General features: G+C 35.6%; 1 long non-coding RNA gene across 1 annotated transcript; it reads right to left on the bottom strand.

Annotated features, from left to right (window-relative positions):
* Positions 1–848: 848 nt before the first annotated feature.
* On the bottom strand, positions 849–20,104 carry LOC129776299 (uncharacterized). The gene is made up of 3 exons (XR_008743084.1): positions 19,987–20,104; positions 1,190–1,330; positions 849–1,120 (listed from the first exon to the last, which is right to left on the bottom strand). It is a non-coding gene; the product is annotated as an uncharacterized LOC129776299 (long non-coding RNA).
* Between the last annotated feature and the right edge of the window lie 597 nt (positions 20,105–20,701).

Raw genomic sequence — 20,701 nt, 5'->3', positions numbered from 1 at the left:
TACAAAATGAACGTATTAATTTGCTTGTTTATCACATCCGATAATATGTTAGAATGTATCGAAACCTTAGGAATAGCTCTTTAAAAAGTTGAAAAGACACGTTTCTTTGCTCGCTGTATTATTTTGTGCGAAACTCTCAATTTGAATCCGACGTCTCGGATTGAGAGGTTGGAGCTCCACTTAAAAGTACTGGCCTTTCTTTATGTCATCGCTGTAGATTAGGGCTTCCGATTTTCTCCTGTTCCAGTATTCTTGGCAGTCGATAAATGTACCCTGATCACTTTAATCATGTTCATCACAGTCGATTTGGCCACATCGAAAAGAAGCTTGGATTTTCGCGTTGTGTGAGTTGCGTCAAATTTTAGTTGACCAAATTTTTATCGTTCCACCCTTTACGTGCCAGAACGGAATGGAGCAGAAATTCCAAAAAGAGATCAATCGGGTTCGTGCATTCTTATATTTCGAGACTACAGTGGTAATACCAGCGTTGCGAAACCGGTTTCAAATAAGAGCCTTTTTTATTCTTTTATTATTTATAGATTTTAAATCTATATTTCATTTTATATTGAATTTTATTTTTTTTATATTTAATTGAGATGATTGTGTATGATATATTACAATTTTAAAAACAGAGCTTTGTTCTAGCAGTAAAACATTAATATTAGGTTGGGGAAAAAGTAGTCCATTAATTTTGGGTGAGATTCAAAATATTTCTAATTATGCTTCGGATTGTCCGATTTGGGTCGAATATGCACCGTTTTGTTGTTTTTTTCCTGCCATTCTAAAGGTAGCTTTATAAAACCTCTCTCGTAAAAGTCTTGGTCCGTATTGGAGAAAAACTCTGGTAATAGATTTTTACAATCTTCTCTTGATCCCAAATTCTTATCCCTCAGGATGTTTTGCAATGCGAGAAAAAGGTGGTAATCACTTGGAGCCAGGTCCGGATTATATGGTGGATGCATTAAAACTTCCTAGTCAAGATCCCGTGGTTTTGTGGCCTTGCGTTGTCCAGATGGAACAAAACAGCTCCTCTGTTGGTCGATTCTGGACGTTTCTGGTCAATCGCTAGCTTCAAACGGTCCATTTGTTGACTGCAGACATCAGAATTTTGTGTATTGCACTAAAAAAATTTTAAAAAATTTGAAAAAAAATAACCAAAAAAATTAATAAAAAAATGCACGTATCTTACTGTTACAGTATCGGCACCATTCATCACCATCCACAATTTCAGCGGCCTAGTTTGCATTTTCGCCTTTATAAAAGAAAAAGTGTAAATTGTACCGAATTTCCTCTTTGTTGACTTCCATAGTGAACATCCTGTAACTCGCAACTGTATGGAACAAACAAAAAACAGCAAAAGAATTTTTTTTGTGTGAAATGTCACCTTTACAACGAGTCCAAACTTGAAATTGTAAGATCGATATTACGCGAGATATTTATAACTAAATCCAGTTATCGAGAAAATAATGGATTACTTTTTCCCCAACCTAATCTTCTATATATAAAAAAAAATCGTGTCACGATGTTCGTGGTCGAACTCCTTCGAAACGGCTCGACCGATTCCTTTGGAATTATGCACAAAAACTTAGTAGACATGAGAATAAGTCGTGAACTATATATGATACAGCTAGGGTACCGATTACTTTACATTTAATTCCAATTAGGGTGGTTCTATGCAGAACAAAAAAATCATCAATCATTTTTTTTAATTTTTCTATTTTTAAATTCTTTTAAAATTTGGTTTTAAAAATAGAAATAACTCGAAATTTTTACCACGATCCTCTATTTTTAATCGCGATTTTAGTATTTATGTATGAAAAATATCCAAATAATTTTATCTGAACGAATTTATATACGTTGTTAAATTACAGATGGAGCTACATCCACACATTTCATCTTCAATTCGCCTAAAGCCAGGTGCATCGCTGACGAACTGAAAGCCTTTTTAAATGAGTACAATAAATTATTGAAAATTTTTCAAATCACAGATGCTCGGATTGCAAAATGATAATCACGCTATTGATCGAATGCGCATGCTGTTGAAGACGTTACTGGAAACATGGTGGGCGACTGCAGAACAACGCGAGAAATTGTGATTCGAAGGGAGAAACAAAACGAAAAACTCCCCGGCCGTTCTGAACAGACAAGACGGATATTGCATAAACATTAAACAACGAGATCTCGCCACAATTATTTCATTCATTATGAACGTCAATTCTCATTTTGCATCAACACTTATGAACATGTGGTTAGAGGAGACGAAAAAACAAGAGAGTGGCTAGAGCTCGATGGATTTTTATGTGTATTGTATGATGACTCGACGTGGTCAGGACAGCGTCATTCTACGATGTCGTGGGTTGTCGCAACAATTCATTATCGACGTTTACCCGAAGGTAGAAAGCGAACGGCTCTCTCTCTCTTACTTAGCATTTCACCCTTCACATTTTTTACATACATTGAATTAAGACAATGAATGTTTTATTTTTATTTTCGTCGGCGGTCATAGTCTATAGCACTCCATTCCTCAGTATGTGATAGATCTCATCCCCACATATTCATGTGATCTTCTTAGAAGAATGGGCCGTTTCATAGCTCGGGAAGATACGCTATGAAATGCTTGATTGCACTGATATTTCTGAATTGCTCCGGAACGATATTGCGCTGCAACATTTTTATTCTTAAGGAACACAATAGATGAAATGGATAGAATAGATGAGTCACGAGCGTTTTACGTTTGTTTATCGAATGACAATGCGCACCGTCACCAGCACCGGCAGCATAAATAACAAACACACTTTCGTTCAAATCGTTCCATTCGTTCTATTTTATTGATCATATTCGGTTATTTTAAAGATCGTTAAAACATTCAAAAACATTTACGATACATTAGTGATTTTTATTTAACAACCAAAATATTTCCTAGAAATAGTTTATATGGCAGAACAACGTTTGCTGGGTCAGCTAGTATTTTCATAAATATTTACAAATCATGCATTTTCTAAAATTTTCTTCGCAGCCGATATAAAATCACTAAAAGTCTCATTTATTACTCTGCTTCGTTATTCTTCTGAGAGTCGTTCTCCGTAACTGGAGGTATAACCCGAATACTAAAACGATTAAACGAAACATGCGTCGATATTTAAAAATCGACTCACAAAAATCAATTAGCCAATACAGTGGCCATTAATATAAACATCAATATCGAAAATAAATCATCCATTTCCCCCTTATCAAGTATTTAGCCATATCAAATAGCTTGGGTATTTATAGTTTTGTGTTTGACGAAACACAAAGAAAGACTACGGTCGTTATTCGGACAAATTGAATTGACTTCATTTGAATAATTTGACCGTAAAACGATTTCTGGTTGCTCCCTTATATCTTTGAGCCGTATCAAACAAAAACTGACTATGTATCGTAATGCATCGAAATCCGGACACTTAACACTTTTGTCGCCCCGTCGCCCAGATCTAGGTTACGGATGTATTTCCTGTGTGGCACCCTCACCCAAAAATTCTGAAGCTTAAACATTCAAGAATATGCCCTCAAAGGGTATGTTTGGAAAGTCCCATTATGTACTGAGTTATATCCATTTTAGTAATGCGGAATCTAATCTAGAACGACTTTGACTCAAACTTCAAACTTGTATTTTTTTTCAAACTGGCGTACACGATATCTCAAGTTCTACAGAACCGATTTATTCCGTATTGATATGAATACGATCTTTATATATATCCCTATTGAATAACCAATAAAAGATTATTCTTTTTTTTCCTATTTTTTTAAATTGGAAATTTTACAAAAAAAGAACTAAAACTCAATTTTTAATTTCAAACGGCCGCCATTTTGTATAAAACATTCTTTTGGCTTATCCGAGGTTCATACAATTTCGACATATTTTTATTCAACTTTCTGAGATTTTCGACTACTTTCACTTTTCCACTCCACCATAATTCTTTCTTCTTTGTTGAAAAGAATCCTGCTGCATCTTTTCTGTAGATGAGTAGCGTCTTTCTTTCGGTCACTCTTTCAGTGTACTCTTTGGTATACCGAAGAGTTTTGCGGTCTCCCGAATCGAAGATTCTTCTTCCATTCTTTCTAGGGCTTGTAACATTCTCTTATGCAACTCCTTCAATAAGAAATTTGATCGTTAACTTTTGATCCGCCCGGATTTAAAACCATCTTCTGAATGTGCTTTTTCTTCCGGACATAGGTTTATGAAACACAAATATTTGTTTTGATTTTTGACATTTTTGTCAACAGCTACATCCAAAGTTAATTTTTAGCACATTTTCTGGCATCCCGATTTATTACATTAAATGAGCTGAAAGATAACATAAAATGTTCTACTCCCCAATACATGTATATCATTTGTATAATATATATGCTAGAGCCAATATGAGGGAGCGAAACAGGAGACACATTTAAATGGAAGCTTTTCGTATAGTTTGCCAAATACACGGCCCAGACAGACAAAGATATATTATCGTTCATGTTATTCTTTATCGGCTTAGAAAACACCTTCCAACTTCATTTTATGATGAGGTGTAATATTATCACGCTCCTTTATAATAGCGCTGGCAGCTATATGGATAGCGTGGTCGTGTAAAGTAGCTTCGCATTCCAGCCGGCCTTGGTTCGATTCCCATTGATGACGTAGGGACTTTTTTTCTGCACAATCCCAAATGAAAAGAGAAAAGAAAACAGAAATAGATGTCTGCTCGCATACATACAAACCATTTTTAAGCTTCAAAATTGCTCATTATTTGCGCATTTGACTCTCATGACCAGGAAATGGCATCTTTTCTGCCAAAGATGGCATGTTTTCTGCCAACGCTAGTTTGGATGTAGGTACAATTTTTGACACTACACTAAATTGATACAATAGTCACATTCAACATGCAAAAAATGTTATGGTTTTGGTATAATATTGAATATAATGAAAAAGTGTCCAGATTCAAAAGCGTTACGGTATCCCATCAGTCGAACTTCCATCCAATGGATATTGATGACCAAAACATTTCAACTGTTTCTGTCCTGCTTGCAAAATTATCCGTATCAATGAACAGGTTTTTTATGATAAATTCGAAGTCAACGGAAATAGACAGGGTGATAATTTAATCTACCCACTTATTTTTTCGATCACTGAGCCTTCTGTCCCTAACAGAATGATATGTGCATTGAAACAACCAAAAATAGAAATAAGCGGAATTGCCAAAGCATGGGCCGTTCCCGGTTCTCGTAGTGATTCAAGAACATCGGTATGTACAATCGCGCCATTACCCATTAGCAGGAGCAGTTAAGCTTGCATAAACTAGTATTGTACAATCCCTTGTGCTTGGCTAGGGCATCGACAAACTATTAAGTCCTCGTGAGCCGCTTGGTGGGGCGCTTTTCATTGACATTGAACAGCCAGCCAGTATGGAACACAAGACGGGTGAATTAATGATAGTGCAATATTTCTATTAACCCGATCGAATGAAATTATTTAATCATAAGCAATCGTGAATTTAAACTGTTGCCTCGCTGCTGCTGTGCTTTTGTTGCTGCTCATATGACTACACTGGAGATCGTATACCCTAAGCCCTGGGGCCGGCCAGGAGTTACAATTAGGGCAGCTCGCGGATCATTTATCAAAGCGCAAATTCCCCGTGAAGAATTCGTGCATTAGCGCAGTGGTTTACACATAACATGCAAATTGAATTAAATCTCAATGAATTAAAAGTAATTTTGTGACTAGCAAATTTATCGCTTTCCGCTATGCTCTACGGAATGTTTGTTCTGCTGTAAGTAACACATTTTAGCTTCGTTAGTTACGCCTAGTTTAAGATACGGAAGCCGTTGTTCGAAAGTAAACTTACATTCTTGAAGCGCATATTCTATTAACACTAGGTGAGGGATGAAGAAATTCATTACTTTCCCGATAGACATCTGTTGTGGTCGATATCTCGTACTGAAAACAGCTCTCAGATGACACCATTATAGAGAAAATACGCCATATTTTACAGTTACTTCGATGAAGCCGGTATTATGTCCAACAGATTTTGTACAGTGTACCTCAGTCGAAATGCCGATAAGGCATTCAGGTTCTATTGTAACAAACAATATTGTTCTATTTAACAAATGTCTTTTGTTTACGTCTGGCATTTAAAAAGACGATCGAATAAAGAATTCTCTATCTGTTTTTGGAAGTTGAAGTGGACACTACTTATTATATTACTCCGAACGAAGGACATTTCACTGGCGACGAGAAAAATTGGTAGGTGGAAATTTTCTTTGGTCCATTGTTCGTGAGTTTTGAATCACTTGTTTTATATAAAATTGATATAGTGGTACAAATGGCACTGATCGGCACGGTTGACCCCTACGTTCCGGGAACAAGTTTTTCGAATTATGTTAAATTAATTGAATATTTTTTTTCGAGTAATAATATTGAGCAGGATCGTAAAAAAGATATATTCATGAGTTGCTGTGGGTTACCCACTTTCGAAGAATTGAAGCTCTTGTGTCCGGCAACGGATTTGCGTACATTAAGTTATGAGGAGATTACAAGAAAACTCAAGGAACGTTTTGATAAGGTGGATTCCGAGATTGTGACACGCTATAAATTTAGATCAAGAAAACAGGGTCCTAGCGAGTCAGGAGAAAACTTTATTCTAGGCGTTAAATTGTTAGCTGAAGCATGTGATTTCGGGGAATTCAGAGACTCCGCGATACGGGATCAATTGGTATACGGTGTGTTCAACAAAGATGTTCAGCATCGATTGCTAGATGAAGATAATTTAAATTTGAGGATGGCTGAGAAAATCATAAAGAACAAAGAAATTACGACATCTAACGCGATGATGATCAACGATGATAGACATGTGAACTCAGTAAAGTACAGGTTAGGAAGGAAATCCCCGGAGCATGATCCATGTTTCTACGGAGAGCATAGTAGGGGTAGATCGCGGTTTGAGAGAAGAAGTCAACAGTATGACAGGAGTCGTTCAAGATCAGGGCAGCGTTCCTCGAGTAGAGGAAGGTATTCCAATTTGACTTGCCACTATTGTGGTAAGAAAGGTCATGTCCAAAAATACAGTTTCCGTAGAAAAAATAGGAAGGCTGTGAAATTCGTAGAGGAGGCCAACCAAAAGGAAAATGTACACGATTACTTCAAGAGACTACGTGTGGATTATGATTCTGATAGTGATAGCTCAGGTGATTACCCTTGTTTGATGGTAGAGACAACGAAAAAGGTGAACGAACCTTGTCTCCTTGAGGTTTGTATTGAAGGAATTAAAATCAATATGGAGGTTGACAGTGGCTCAGCTGTTTCAGTTATCAGCAAGCCTGATTTCTTGAAGCAGTTCAGTGGCGTTACATTGATCAAATGCACTAAAAAACTAATCGTTATCAATGGCTCCTCTTTGGCGATTCTTGGTAAAGCTTTAGTGACTGTTCTACTAAATAACAAGAAAGCCCGATTGTATATGATTGTTCTAGATAGTGGCCACAACTTCATTCCTCTGATTGGGCGTGACTGGTTGGATGTTTTTTGCTTAGGATGGAGGAGGAAGATTTGCAATATTTTTTCGATTAATTCCATAACAAATGACATGGAACAGGAGAAAATGGTTAGCGAAATCAAATCTCGATATGAACAAGTTTTTAACAAGGATTTTTCATCTCCGATTACCGGGTTTGAAGCTGATCTTGTGTTGGATGAGAGAAAGCCAATCTTTCGTAAGGCTTACGATGTTCCGTATCGACTCAAGGACAAGGTTCTGGAGCATTTAAAAATGCTTGAAAAGGATCGTATCATAACACCGATTCAAACAAGTCAATGGGCATCACCAGTGGTGATTGTTGCCAAGTAAGATAATGACATCCGTCTTGTAATTGACTGCAAAGTTTCAATTAACAAAGTTTTAATTCCACACTCATATCCACTTCCTAATGTACAGGATTTATTTGCTTCCTTGGCAGATTGCAAGGTATTTTGCTCCTTAGACCTGGCAACAGCATACACCCAGCTAAATCTGTCAGAAAATTCACGCAAATTTGTTGTCATTAATACAATTAAAGGACTATACTCCTACAATCGACTTCCTCAATGCGCATCTTCGAGCGCGACAATTTTCCAGCAGGTTATGGACACAATTTTGAAAGGTTTCGAGGGGGTATACTGCTATTTGGATGACGTACTTATTGCCGGTAAAACTATTGAGGTTTGCCGCAGGAAACTCATTGCTGTGCTAGATCGATTGAAAGAGTTCAATATTAAGGTTAACTATAAAAAGTGTAAGTTTTTTGTGTCTAGCTTACCGTACTTGGGTAATATTATTTCAGATTAAGGACTGGCGCCAAATCCGGAAAAAGTGGCTACTATTGAGCAAGCCAAAATACCAAAAAACACCACTGAACTCAAAGCTTTTCTTGGGTTAATAAATTATTATGGGAAATTTGTACCTAATTTGTCTTCGACCTTGAATCCCTTGTATAGATTGTTGAAAAAAGACACAAAATACGTTTGGACTTTGGAATATGACAAGGCCTTTTGGTCTAGTAAATCTCAGTTACTAAACGCGGATATTTTGACCTTATATGATCCAAAAAAAACCTATCGTAGTTTGTGCAGATGCTTCATCATACGGACTGGGTGGATTAATTGCTCACGAAGGTATTGAAAAGCCTATTTGGTTTACTTCATTTTCATTGAATGATGCACAAAAAACTTACCCAATCCTCCACTTAGAGGCTCTCGCAATTGTTTCCACTGTGAAGAAATTTCATAAATTTCTTTACGGCCAAAAGTTTACAATCTTCACTGACCATAAACCCCTGTTAGGAATTTTGGGCAAACCTGGACGGAATTCCATTTTCGTGACAAGATTACAGCGATATCTTATGGAGATTTCCATATACGACTTTGATATCATATACCGACTGTCAAATAAGATGACTAACGCAGATTTCTGCTCAAGGTTTCCCCTTCCTGACAATGTTCCAAAAAATTATGAAAGCTACAGTATTAAAAGTTTAAATTTTGGGTTGGAATTACCCTTGGACAATTCCAGAATTGCATTAGAAACAAGTAGAGATTCATATCTTCTACAAATTCTTTCATACATGAAAAATGGTTGGCCAGAAAGAATAGAAAAGTGTTATCGCGATGTTTACTCTCAACATGAACACTTGGAGATAGTGGAAGGGTGTTTGCTATACAGAGATAGAGTAGTTATTCCGGCTGCATTGCAAAGCAAGATTTTGAAATTGCTTCATGTTAACCACCCAGGAATTGTTAAAATGAAACAACAGGCTCGACGTTGTGTATATTGGTTTGGTATTAATGCCGACATTGAATCCTATGTGAAAAATTGTGATATTTGTGTGAAAATGGCAATTATTCCAGGACAAGATATGACTTCTGAGTGGATTCCTACTCACAAACCGTTTAGTAGAATTCACGCAGATTTTTTTTATTTCTATGGACATACGGTATTACTTATTGTAGATAGTTTTTCGAAATGGTTAGAGTTGGATTGGATGAGATATGGTACTGAAACAGTTAAAGTCTTAAAAAAGTTCACAAATTTTTTTTTCTAGATTTGGCTTACCGGACGTACAAGTAACAGACAACGGTCCACCGTTTAATTCCAAAAATTTTGAGGCATTTTTAGTACGGCAAGGTATTCAAGTAATGAAAAGCCCTCCGTACCACCCACAAAGTAATGGCCAAGCTGAACGTTTAGTGAGGGTGACTAAAGAGGTACTGAAGAAGTTTCTGCTCGACCCAGAAATAAAAGGACTGGATTTTCAAGACAAACTCAATTATTTTCTTTTTAACTATCGTAACAGTTGTTTGACTTCGGGGGAAGGTGTTCCAGCAGAAAGAGTCTTGAGCTACAGACCTGAAACAATAATTGATCTAATTAACCCGAATAAAACTACTAAGCAGAATTTAGTTCATAAACCTATTAATAATCAAAAATCTTCTCAATCATTAGAGGATACAGTGAAGGATGAATTGAATGAACTAACCCAAGGCGACAAGGTTCTGTACAGAAATCCTAAATCGCATGAACTTCAAAGATGGACTGAAGCAATCTTTATTAAAAAAATCTCTCCTAATGTATTTCAGATTGCAATCGGCTCACACGTAATCTCGGCTCACAAGGGGCAGATTCGGCTGAAGGAAGGACGTCGACGCCGGCGTAATGTGGTATTGCCACCACAGAGCATGGCCAGGAGAGGCACAAAACGTCAAGCCGATGATCCCTTCAGTGATGAAGAACCGTTTCATGGATTCGATACAGCCTTAGAACCACATGAGTTAGCACAGTTAGCACAAATCGAGACCGCATAGCCGATAAGCGGAATATAAACATCCGAATCACCATCCAGCTACATCATCATCAACAATCACAACTTATCGGACCACCCGGAGACCAAGAATAAACAATCAACCGTTCACAAGAATCGATATCAGCATCGCGCTGATGCCATGAATAAACATTCCCACATTCAAGATGTTGTAAACACAAATCATTGATATATATAAGCAGGGACAATGAATGTAAGGATAGAGTTAAAATTGAATAGTGAATAGATGCACATCGTGTGCTCGAAAAGAAGAAATTGTTTTTTTTAAGTAAAGTTTAGTGTTTAAGATTAACTGGCGCCCGAATAGGGACCTTGCCAAGTGAAAGTAGTGCCAAGGAAGTGAGACAAGTGAAGTGATAGGGTGAACGATAGAGTTACCACCCACACTATCCGAAAAAAATATCCGAACGCACGAAGCCTCTCTGGACCGCAGGACCTCTGCAGCCGTGTGGAAGAGCCCCTCAGTAGCCACAACAGTTAGGAGCTCGCTTGTGGACCGAACAGGAATTTGCCGCCACACTGGGAAGGAAGGAAGACACTTCAAGGATCCCGACCAACCAGTCTCGCTGAACCCGCCAGCGGTTGGATAAATCAAAAGGTGATAATAGGACATCGAGACAAAAGTACTGGACACGCGCACCGAAGCTTTTCGAGACGTCACTGAAAGAGGATTGACATCCGAAAGTACGTTGTTCCGCAGTCTTGTGGTGTTCCCACAAGATGTTCAGGATTTACATGTAAGTACTAAAAACAAAAACAGAAATATCACAAAGTGAAATAAAGTGAATAATTTAACAAAGATTCAAATACAAGTAGTGCAAATAATTGTATAATTCCAAAATATAGTGTGACAATTAATTAATTAAATAAAATAACAAAACAATTAATTTCAGAAAAAAATAAAGGTAATTTCCAAAATATTCATTGAAAATAATCATATTATTTTAAAAAAAAATATATATATATATACTAATTCTTTTTCAGGAAAGGTTAAAATTTTTTGATAATTTTCCAACAATATTTTTAGGATAAAACTTTTTGTGAAACAAATATTTTTAAAACAAACATTTATTTTTATATTAAACAATTATTTTATCAACATTTTTTAACATTCAATAATTTTTTTAAACTGGATAACCTGCTAGAAGCATTTAATCAATTAAGAATAAATAATATGGAACAATTCGACGTTAACCAACTACTGAGCAGGATTGCCGCTCTGGAAGCCGCTTCCGCTCCACAAAATATTCCTGATTACAGTGATCCACCCCTATTTTTCACAAAACAAGACGGTTCTCCCGTAAACCCAGATACTTTTGAGAAAATTCCCGATTTAGTCAAAGACTTGCCAATATTCACAGGCGATCCAAGTGAATTAAATAACTGGATCAGTGATGTTGACAGTCTAATCCAATTATATAATACTACTGCAAACCATAGTGTTGAATTGCAAAATAAATTCCACATGGTATGCAAAACTATCAGACGGAAAATTAGAGGAGAAGCAAATGACGCTTTAGTCGCTTCTAACATTGGTATCAACTGGACGATGATCAAGAAAACACTTGTCACTTATTATGGTGAAAAGCGTGATCTTGAAACACTCGATTATCAATTAATGACCGTACAACAAAGAGGAAACTCTTTAGAAATTTATTACGACGAAGTAAACAGATTGCTATCACTAATAGCAAATCAAATCAAAACAGATCACAGATTTAGTCACCCAGAAGCTTCAAAAGCTTTAATAGAATCTTACAATAAAAAGGCAATAGATGCATTCATAAGAGGGCTTGATGGAGACATTTATAAATTCATCCGAAATTATGAACCAACTTCTTTAGCAAGTGCATACAGTTATTGTATCGCATTCCAAAACGTAGAATGCAGAAAAATGCTAACTAAACCAAAACATTTTGAACATACAGCAGCACCCAGAAATTTAATTCCAATTAATCCTCTAAAATTACCACCACGTATGTTAAAACCAAATCCCATTCAAAATTTCAGAAATCACAATTTCAAACCCCAGCCCTTTATTAATAACAACAATAATTTTAGGCCCCCATTTCAATGGAATGCTCCAAAACCAAATTTCCAACAATTTACGCAACATTCCTTTCAACCAAAACCACAATTACCTCCCAGAAATCCTTTCCGACAACATCCACCAGAACCTATGGAAGTAGATCCATCCATTAGGACTAGACAAATAAATTACGGCAATAGACCTCAAAATACAACTCAGGTAAACCCAATGAAGAGACCAAGACTCTTCAACATTAAAACCGGCCAATATGAAGATCCCCAAAATTTCGTTGAAATTAATCCCAATGATCACGATTATCCATGCATAGATAACGAATATAATGAAGAGGAACAAACCGAAGAATCATCTCAATATGAACGATATATGAAAACAATTGACACACAAGAACGGGAAACACCTGAAGAAGAAGACATAGAAAAAGCAGAACTAAATTTTTTAGATTAAAATCTGCCCTACCATACTTTCTTTATTTTGGTAAGGCAAAAGAACCACTAAAAATTCTAATTGACACAGGATCAAACAAAAATTTCATTCACCCTCGATATGCAAGTATCAGCCACAAAATAAAAAAACCTTTTTATGTATCTTCAGTAGGCGGAGATATAAAAATTAATAAATATTCCAGCGGAAAATTATTCAAACCATATTCTAATGTTTTGATTAAATTCTTTCATTTAAATGAATTAAAATCTTTTGATGCAATCATAGGACACGACACATTAAAAGAATTGAAAGCAGTAATAGATACTTCAAATGAAAAATTAATTTTAGAAAACAAATTCATTATTCCTCTACTCCAATACAAACTACAGGAAATCAACAAAATAAATATTCGAGATGATCACCTAGACAAGCAACAAAAAGACAGACTCGAAAAAGTTTTAAAAGATTTTCAAGATTTATTTCAACCTCCGGATGAAAAATTACCATTTACTACAAAGGTCAAAGCCGATATCAGAACTACTGACGAAAATGCAGTCTATAGCAAAACTTATCCTTATCCTCAAGCTTTAAAATCTGAAGTTAATAAACAATTAGAAAAACTTTTACATGATGGAATTATTAGACCATCACGATCCCCTTACAACTCACCAGTTTGGATAGTACCAAAGAAACAGGATGCTTCTAAAGAAAAGAAATACAGAATGGTTATAGATTACCGAAAATTAAATTCAAAAACAATTAGTGACAGATATCCAATTCCGGATACATCCACAGTCCTATCTAACTTAGGAGAAAACAAATTTTTTACCACATTGGATTTGGCATCAGGATTTCATCAAATCCCAATGTCTGAAAAAGATATAGAAAAAACAGCTTTTTCAGTTAATAATGGAAAATATGAATTCATTCGTTTACCCTTTGGCTTAAAGAATGCACCAGCAATCTTCCAAAGAGTAATGGATGACGTTTTAAGAGAACACTTAGGAAAAATATGTCATGTCTATATAGATGACATCATAATATTCGGTAAAACACTTGATGAACATTTGAAAAATTTAAGAACAATTTTGGAAACATTAAGAGAAGCTAATTTCAAAATTCAACCTGACAAATCAGAATTTTTAAGGACCGAAGTCGAATTTCTTGGCTTTATTGTTTCAAAAGAAGGTCTAAAACCAAACGATAAGAAGGTTGAATGTATTCGTAAATACCCTGAACCAAAAACTCTGAAAGATTTACGCGCATTTCTAGGACTGTCTGGATATTATAGACGTTTTGTAAGAGATTATGCTAAAATCGCAAAACCCCTTACAAAACTTTTAAGAGGGGAGGATGGCCATCGCCAAATTCTGAAAAATCAGTCAAAAAATACAATCATCAATCTAGATGATGATGCACGAAATTCATTTAATACTCTTAAAGAAATTTTATCTTCTAAAGACGTTTTAACATTTCCAGATTTTGAAAAAACCTTCATTCTCACCACAGACGCATCAGATAAAGCAATAGGAGCAGTGTTATCACAGCAATTCCAGGACGGCGAACGACCAATAACATTTATTTCTCGAACTCTTTCCAGGACCGAAGAAAACTACGCAACAAACGAAAAAGAGATGCTTGGAGTCGTATGGGCTCTTCACAACTTAAGGAATTTTATCTACGGAGCAAAACTAAAAATTTACACAGATCATCTCCCACTCACATTCACATTATCACCCAAAAACAATAATGCAAAGCTAAAACGATGGAAAGCTTTCCTTGAGGAACATGATTATGAAATGTTCTATAAACCAGGGAAATCCAACGTAGTAGCTGACGCACTTTCACGCATCCAAATAAATTCATTAACCCCTACTCAACATTCGGCAGAAGAAGATGACAGTTCCTATATACCCTCAACTGAGGCTCCCATTAACGTTTTTCGGAACCAATTAATTTTTCAGATTGGGCCTAATTCATCCTATGAATTTAATGTTCTTTTTGAAAAATACAACAGACACACTTTTGTTGAACCAAATTTTGATATAAACTTTCTAAAGGACAAACTACAACAATTTCTCAACCCAGGAATATTGAACGGAATTATGACAGATGAACGAACCATGGGAATTATACAAGAAATTTATAAAACAAACTATAATTCAAAAATTTTGAAAGTGAGATTTTCGCAAACAAAAGTAGAAGATATTCAAGATGAAGAACAACAGTTAGAAACAATCAAGGATGTGCATAATTTCGCTCATCGGAATGCAAAGGAAAACTCACTTCAACTCATAAAGAAATACTTTTTCCCAGGAATACATAAACTTTTCCAGAAATATATAAGAACTTGTGAAATTTGCAAAATGGAAAAATATGAACGACAACCTCAGAAATTTATCCCCGTAAGAACTCCAATCCCTAATTATCCTGGCGAGATCATACATCTCGATATATTTTGTTACAATGCCAATTTCCTTTTTATATCCTCACTTGACAAATTTTCAAAATATCTCAAAATGAAACCAATTAAGTCAAAGGCCATTTCTGATGTAAAAAATGTTCTTTTGGAATTATTATATGATTGGGACTTGCCCGCATTAATTGTAATAGATAATGAAAGTTCTTTTATATCAAATGTCGTAGAACAAAACATTATAAATTTAGGTGTCAAAATCTTCAAAACTCCTGTTAATCATTCTGAAACCAATGGCCAAGTAGAAAGATGTCACTCTACAATACGAGAAATAGCTAGATGTGTTAAAGCATTAAATCCAGATATGCCAATTACTACTCTCATTCAAGAAGCAACTCATAAATACAATAACACAATACATTCATTTATTAACAAAACACCAAAAAATATTTATATAGGAGAAAGTAGAGATAATGCGTCCTATGAAGAAATAGCAAGAAGTCGAGACAAAAATAATGAAAAAATATTAAAATTATACAAAAACAAAGAAGAAAAAATTATTCCAAAAGCTTATCAAACATACGAACCCAATAGCTATGCATATGAAAAAACAAATACTCACAATAAACGTAAGAGTCGATACAACATTATAAAAATAAAAGAAGATCACAATACATACATTATAGATTCCAATAATCGAAAAATCCATAAATGTAATTTACGAAAGAATACAAGCGAATAAAAACATTTTTCGTTTCTTTACAGACTCGCCCTCTGCGCGTCTCAAGTACTGGCAGGAATTCAAATACACGACCTTACAAATAACCCACTCGCAATTGTACCACTAGGAAAAGCAAAAATAAAAATAGGACACATACGCATTGTACATCCTATTGATTTAATTCAAATTGGCAATACAATTTTCAATGTTAATAGTGACATACAGAATAATCCTTCAAATAATCCATTGTATGAATTAATCCAAATCAAAAATTATAAGTTATATGAAACATTTATGAAAATCAAACCATTTGTAAACAGAAGAAAAAGGTGGGATACAATCGGAACAGTTTGGAAATGGATCGCCGGCAGCCCAGATGCAGAAGATCTCCGAATCATCAATCACTCCATGAACGCCCTGATAACCATGAACAACAAGCAGTTATTCATCAACGAAGCTATCGACAAACGAATCCAAGAAATAACAGACATAACCAATCAAGTACTAAAGATCGAGAATGAAAGAACAAAAAACCATTCCCTCGAAATTAATCAATTGATAATTCTCTCCAACATAGACTCATTACAAAATCAGGTAGAAACATTAGAAGAAGCAATTCTAATGGCCAAACACGGAATCCCTAGTAGCAAACTACTATCGATAAAAGATTTTACAAAAATTGCAACCTTTCTACAAACCCACGATATTCACATAACTTCCTTCGAAGAATTATTAACACAAGCCAAAGCACAAGTAATGCTGAATAATACGCACATTATCTATATGCTAAAGATTCCACAAGTATCAACTGAAACATTTGAATACGACTACATTGACTCAATAATCAAGTCAATGAAACGCATTTTATTGAACAAAAATTACATTATCAGAAATCAAACAAATGTTTACGAATTGAATCAACCTTGTGAAGAGCAAGATGACTATTTCTTATGCGATAATTCTCAAATAGAACATGCAAATGAATGCATATATAAACTTACTACAGGGAAACATTCAAATTGCACCTTTGAAAAGGTATATTCAAAGGGACTCGTAAAACGAATCAACGATGCAACAATTTTGATCAATGACGCTGGTGCAGAAGTCTCATCAAATTGTACCAATTCCAGTCAACCCCTATATGGATCGTTTTTAATACAATTCAGCCAATGCAATCTTCATATCAACGGCGAACAATATTCCAATTATGAAACAACTATTCCTGCAAAAACATATGATCCTACCACTGGACTTCGTGTTAACGAAATTCATATCATAGACGCACCACCTGTGGAATACCTTCAGAATTTAACCCTTGAACATCGCGAAAAATTGGAACTATTAAACCTGCAAAATCATTCCTTGAGTTGGAAACTCAATATCTTTGGATCATTTGGACTATCAACAATAATTCTAATCGCAAGCACATTTGCAATTCTTCGATTCCTTTCCAGACGTAAACAAAAGGCCAACATAACAGTCCACTTCGACAAAAACGCTGAGACCATCCTAATAAATGAGCCACCAAAAACAACGGAAATTAAACCTGACACCAACAACACAGAGGAATTATCAGACGAAAGAAAAAAACAACTTCAAGCATTCTTTGATGCACCAACACCATTACGCACCATCCAAAAGTAAACTTTGAGGACAAAGCAATCAAGAGGGGAGGAGTTAGCACAGTTAGCACAAATCGAGACCGCATAGCCGATAAGCGGAATATAAACATCCGAATCACCATCCAGCTGCATCATCATCAACAATCACAACTTATCGGACCACCCGGAGACCAAGAATAAACAATCAACCGTTCACAAGAATCGATATCAGCATCGCGCTGATGCCATGAATAAACATTCCCACATTCAAGATGTTGTAAACACAAATCATTGATATATATAAGCAGGGACAATGAATGTAAGGATAGAGTTAAAATTGAATAGTGAATAGATGCACATCGTGTGCTCGAAAAGAAGAAATTGTTTTTTTTAAGTAAAGTTTAGTGTTTAAGATTAACTCATGTACCCGCCAAGAGTGAACGTCATCCCTTACAGTTAAGAGTCCCTAGCGTTGAAGAACCATTGACAGAGAGGTCAGTGCTGTTGCCGAGAAGATCATCCAGACAGAAGAAAAGAAAAAAATTAGATGAATTTATGTATGATAAATGATTTGTTTATATACTGTGTGAAGTTCATATTCCTAGAATGAAATAATATGTTTTGTTAATCTTTTATAAGTTCCTTTTGAATCAGAATTAAGCATGTTGAAGAAAAGATCTGATTTATCAATTGCTAGATATTAGCTTTCTTAGGTACACACTCGAATATCCTTTTAGTTGCATTTTCTTAAAAGGAAAGGACTATTATGTCCAACAGATTTTGTACAGTGTACCTCAGTCGAAATACCGATAAGGCAGTCAGGTTCTATTGTAACAAACAATATTGTTCTATTTAACAAATGTCTTTTGTTTATGTCTGGCATTTAAAAAGACGATCGAATAAAGAATTCTCTATCTGTTTTTGGAAGTTGAAGTGGACACTACTTATTATATTACTCCGAACGAAGGACATTTCAGCCGGAAACGTAAGCCAAGCGGCTGTAATGTGAATAAATTTCATGATCCATGGAAATCATGGAAAATCGTTGAGTGCCACCGTCATGTAAGCACAAGCACTGCTGAACATTACACAAAAATCTATTTGGAACAACTTGAGTAAAGTTGGATACAAAAAGATATATCGATAATTCACACAATACACTACGCGAGTTGACGCAAACATAAATTTCTTAGACCGAATTCCCATCTGCGAATCACTTCTAAACCGCAACATAATCGACCTTTTTCTGAAGAAGAAGAGAGGGATCGAAGATCAAAAACAGTTTTGCTGTGTATTTGGCTTTCCCTTAAGATCAATTGAGCTGAAATGTAACATAGACTGTTGTTTCGAGGTGGTAAACATTTTGTTCATTGGCAAAGTTTGATTTATACATCAATCTTTGATGAATTATTGAACAATCACTATCTGTACTACATTGAGGTATTATGCAGCAGTGAAAATATCCTAATAAACGGTTCACAGCTCTCAAAAATATTTGGCAAGATATTACTAATAGTAACATTCTCCGTTTTGAACTCAATCTCACCCCCATGGACGGTAGCTCAATTTCTCTTGCATGTGAATTCTGATAGAAGAATGGCTTCATTTCATGTCTCAGAATTAACAAGTTATCAATTGTGGTGAATAAATACTAACTTTTCAGGGTTTAGTGGTAACAAGCGATTCCTCTTAGCTTCGTAAACCATATCTGATTCAGAAAACAGTATTTCTCTGTAAACGCCACTGCAAGGAGTCGGAAGACTTTTCGAACTAATTCCGCACCCAAATATTCCTGAGTTATTTCTGTGCGGCGGCGTAACTTGAAACAAATGTAATGCGACAATGAACCAAATATCCAGTATAACCTTCCAGCCTCTAAACATGCATTCGGTACCCGATATTTGCTGAAGATGCTATCCGTTCAATCTCTAGTATAAATTAGAAAAATATTATTCCGGTGAAAACTAAACTTTGCTGATAGTTAGTGAAATCGAACAAAATTTCTCATATCTGCTGTCGATCAATAGGTCTAATAATAGATCCTTCGGTTAGAAAACGTATAAATTACTTTGAAAATCCAAATAGTGCTACGCCCCAGTAAACAACAAACCGAGAAATTCAAAATAACATTGTTGAAACTTCTTACATCAGCTTGTAACTGCTTACAACTTCTTAATCGTTATATCACATGTGAAATTGAATTGAAAAATCCCATGAAAACTAAAAAAAAAACAACAAAAATTAGATTAATTCCTTTTCCTATATATACATGGCAAATGGAAATTTTATTGGGTCAATATCATATCCGTATAAGCTATGTTGTCTATATATTTTTATGCGACTTCACTCCGCCATCGTGTCCGATCTGTAATATTTTATGTTTATAGCTTTTATATAAAGACATACTCACATGAGAAACCGATTGAGCTGATATTATAAACAAAGTCTATAAAACGCCGTGAAATACGCAGTGCTGATTAGATTAATCTTTATAGCTATCGATTAAGTGCTCCATAGCCGCGTTGCACTGTCTAATCTGCTGACAGTTGGCGAGAAATTATCATGTTTTATTGGGATTTTCTTCCGATTTCTGCGGCGATGAGGCTTGAGAACACACCATTGGCGGTTCCATTTGCAGCTGTACATATGATTCTGAATGGTAACTGAACACCAGCGGTAAACCTAACAACGTTCTGGTCCTGGACGAGTTCCAAGTTCATGTTTCGTACCATATGAGCAATTTACCTAAGGCTGTGAGCAAGGTATCTGTAACGTGAAGCAAAAAAAAAAGCTGTCCCCCGAGAGTATTGATCGCAACGCAACCATGTGAGCAGATAACGCTGGAGGTAGCCGGACGGGGAAGTTTTATGCCGTGCGAACTAACATTGGCATTGATCTTATTTATGGCTGCAAAACTGGATGCTGCCTGTTCAGGCTATCTATAGATGGATTGATCCGAGCCGGACAATCTGTTGAATGTGAGAAAAGGAAAAGTATCCTTTGTGTTTTGAGCGTTCCATTTTAGTTGAAATTGGTTTGTATTCCAAATTAGTCAACAGTCGAAAAAAGACACTGTAGTATTGCAAAAATATTGTATTCGTTGGGGGTTATCGTTTTCTTTTGTT

Source organism: Toxorhynchites rutilus, chromosome 3, assembly GCF_029784135.1.
Source record: "Toxorhynchites rutilus septentrionalis strain SRP chromosome 3, ASM2978413v1, whole genome shotgun sequence".
Lineage (NCBI taxonomy): Eukaryota > Metazoa > Arthropoda > Insecta > Diptera > Culicidae > Toxorhynchites > Toxorhynchites rutilus.
The sequence above is the reverse complement of the archived record's forward strand: the minus strand, read 5'-3'. Positions and strand labels throughout refer to the sequence as shown.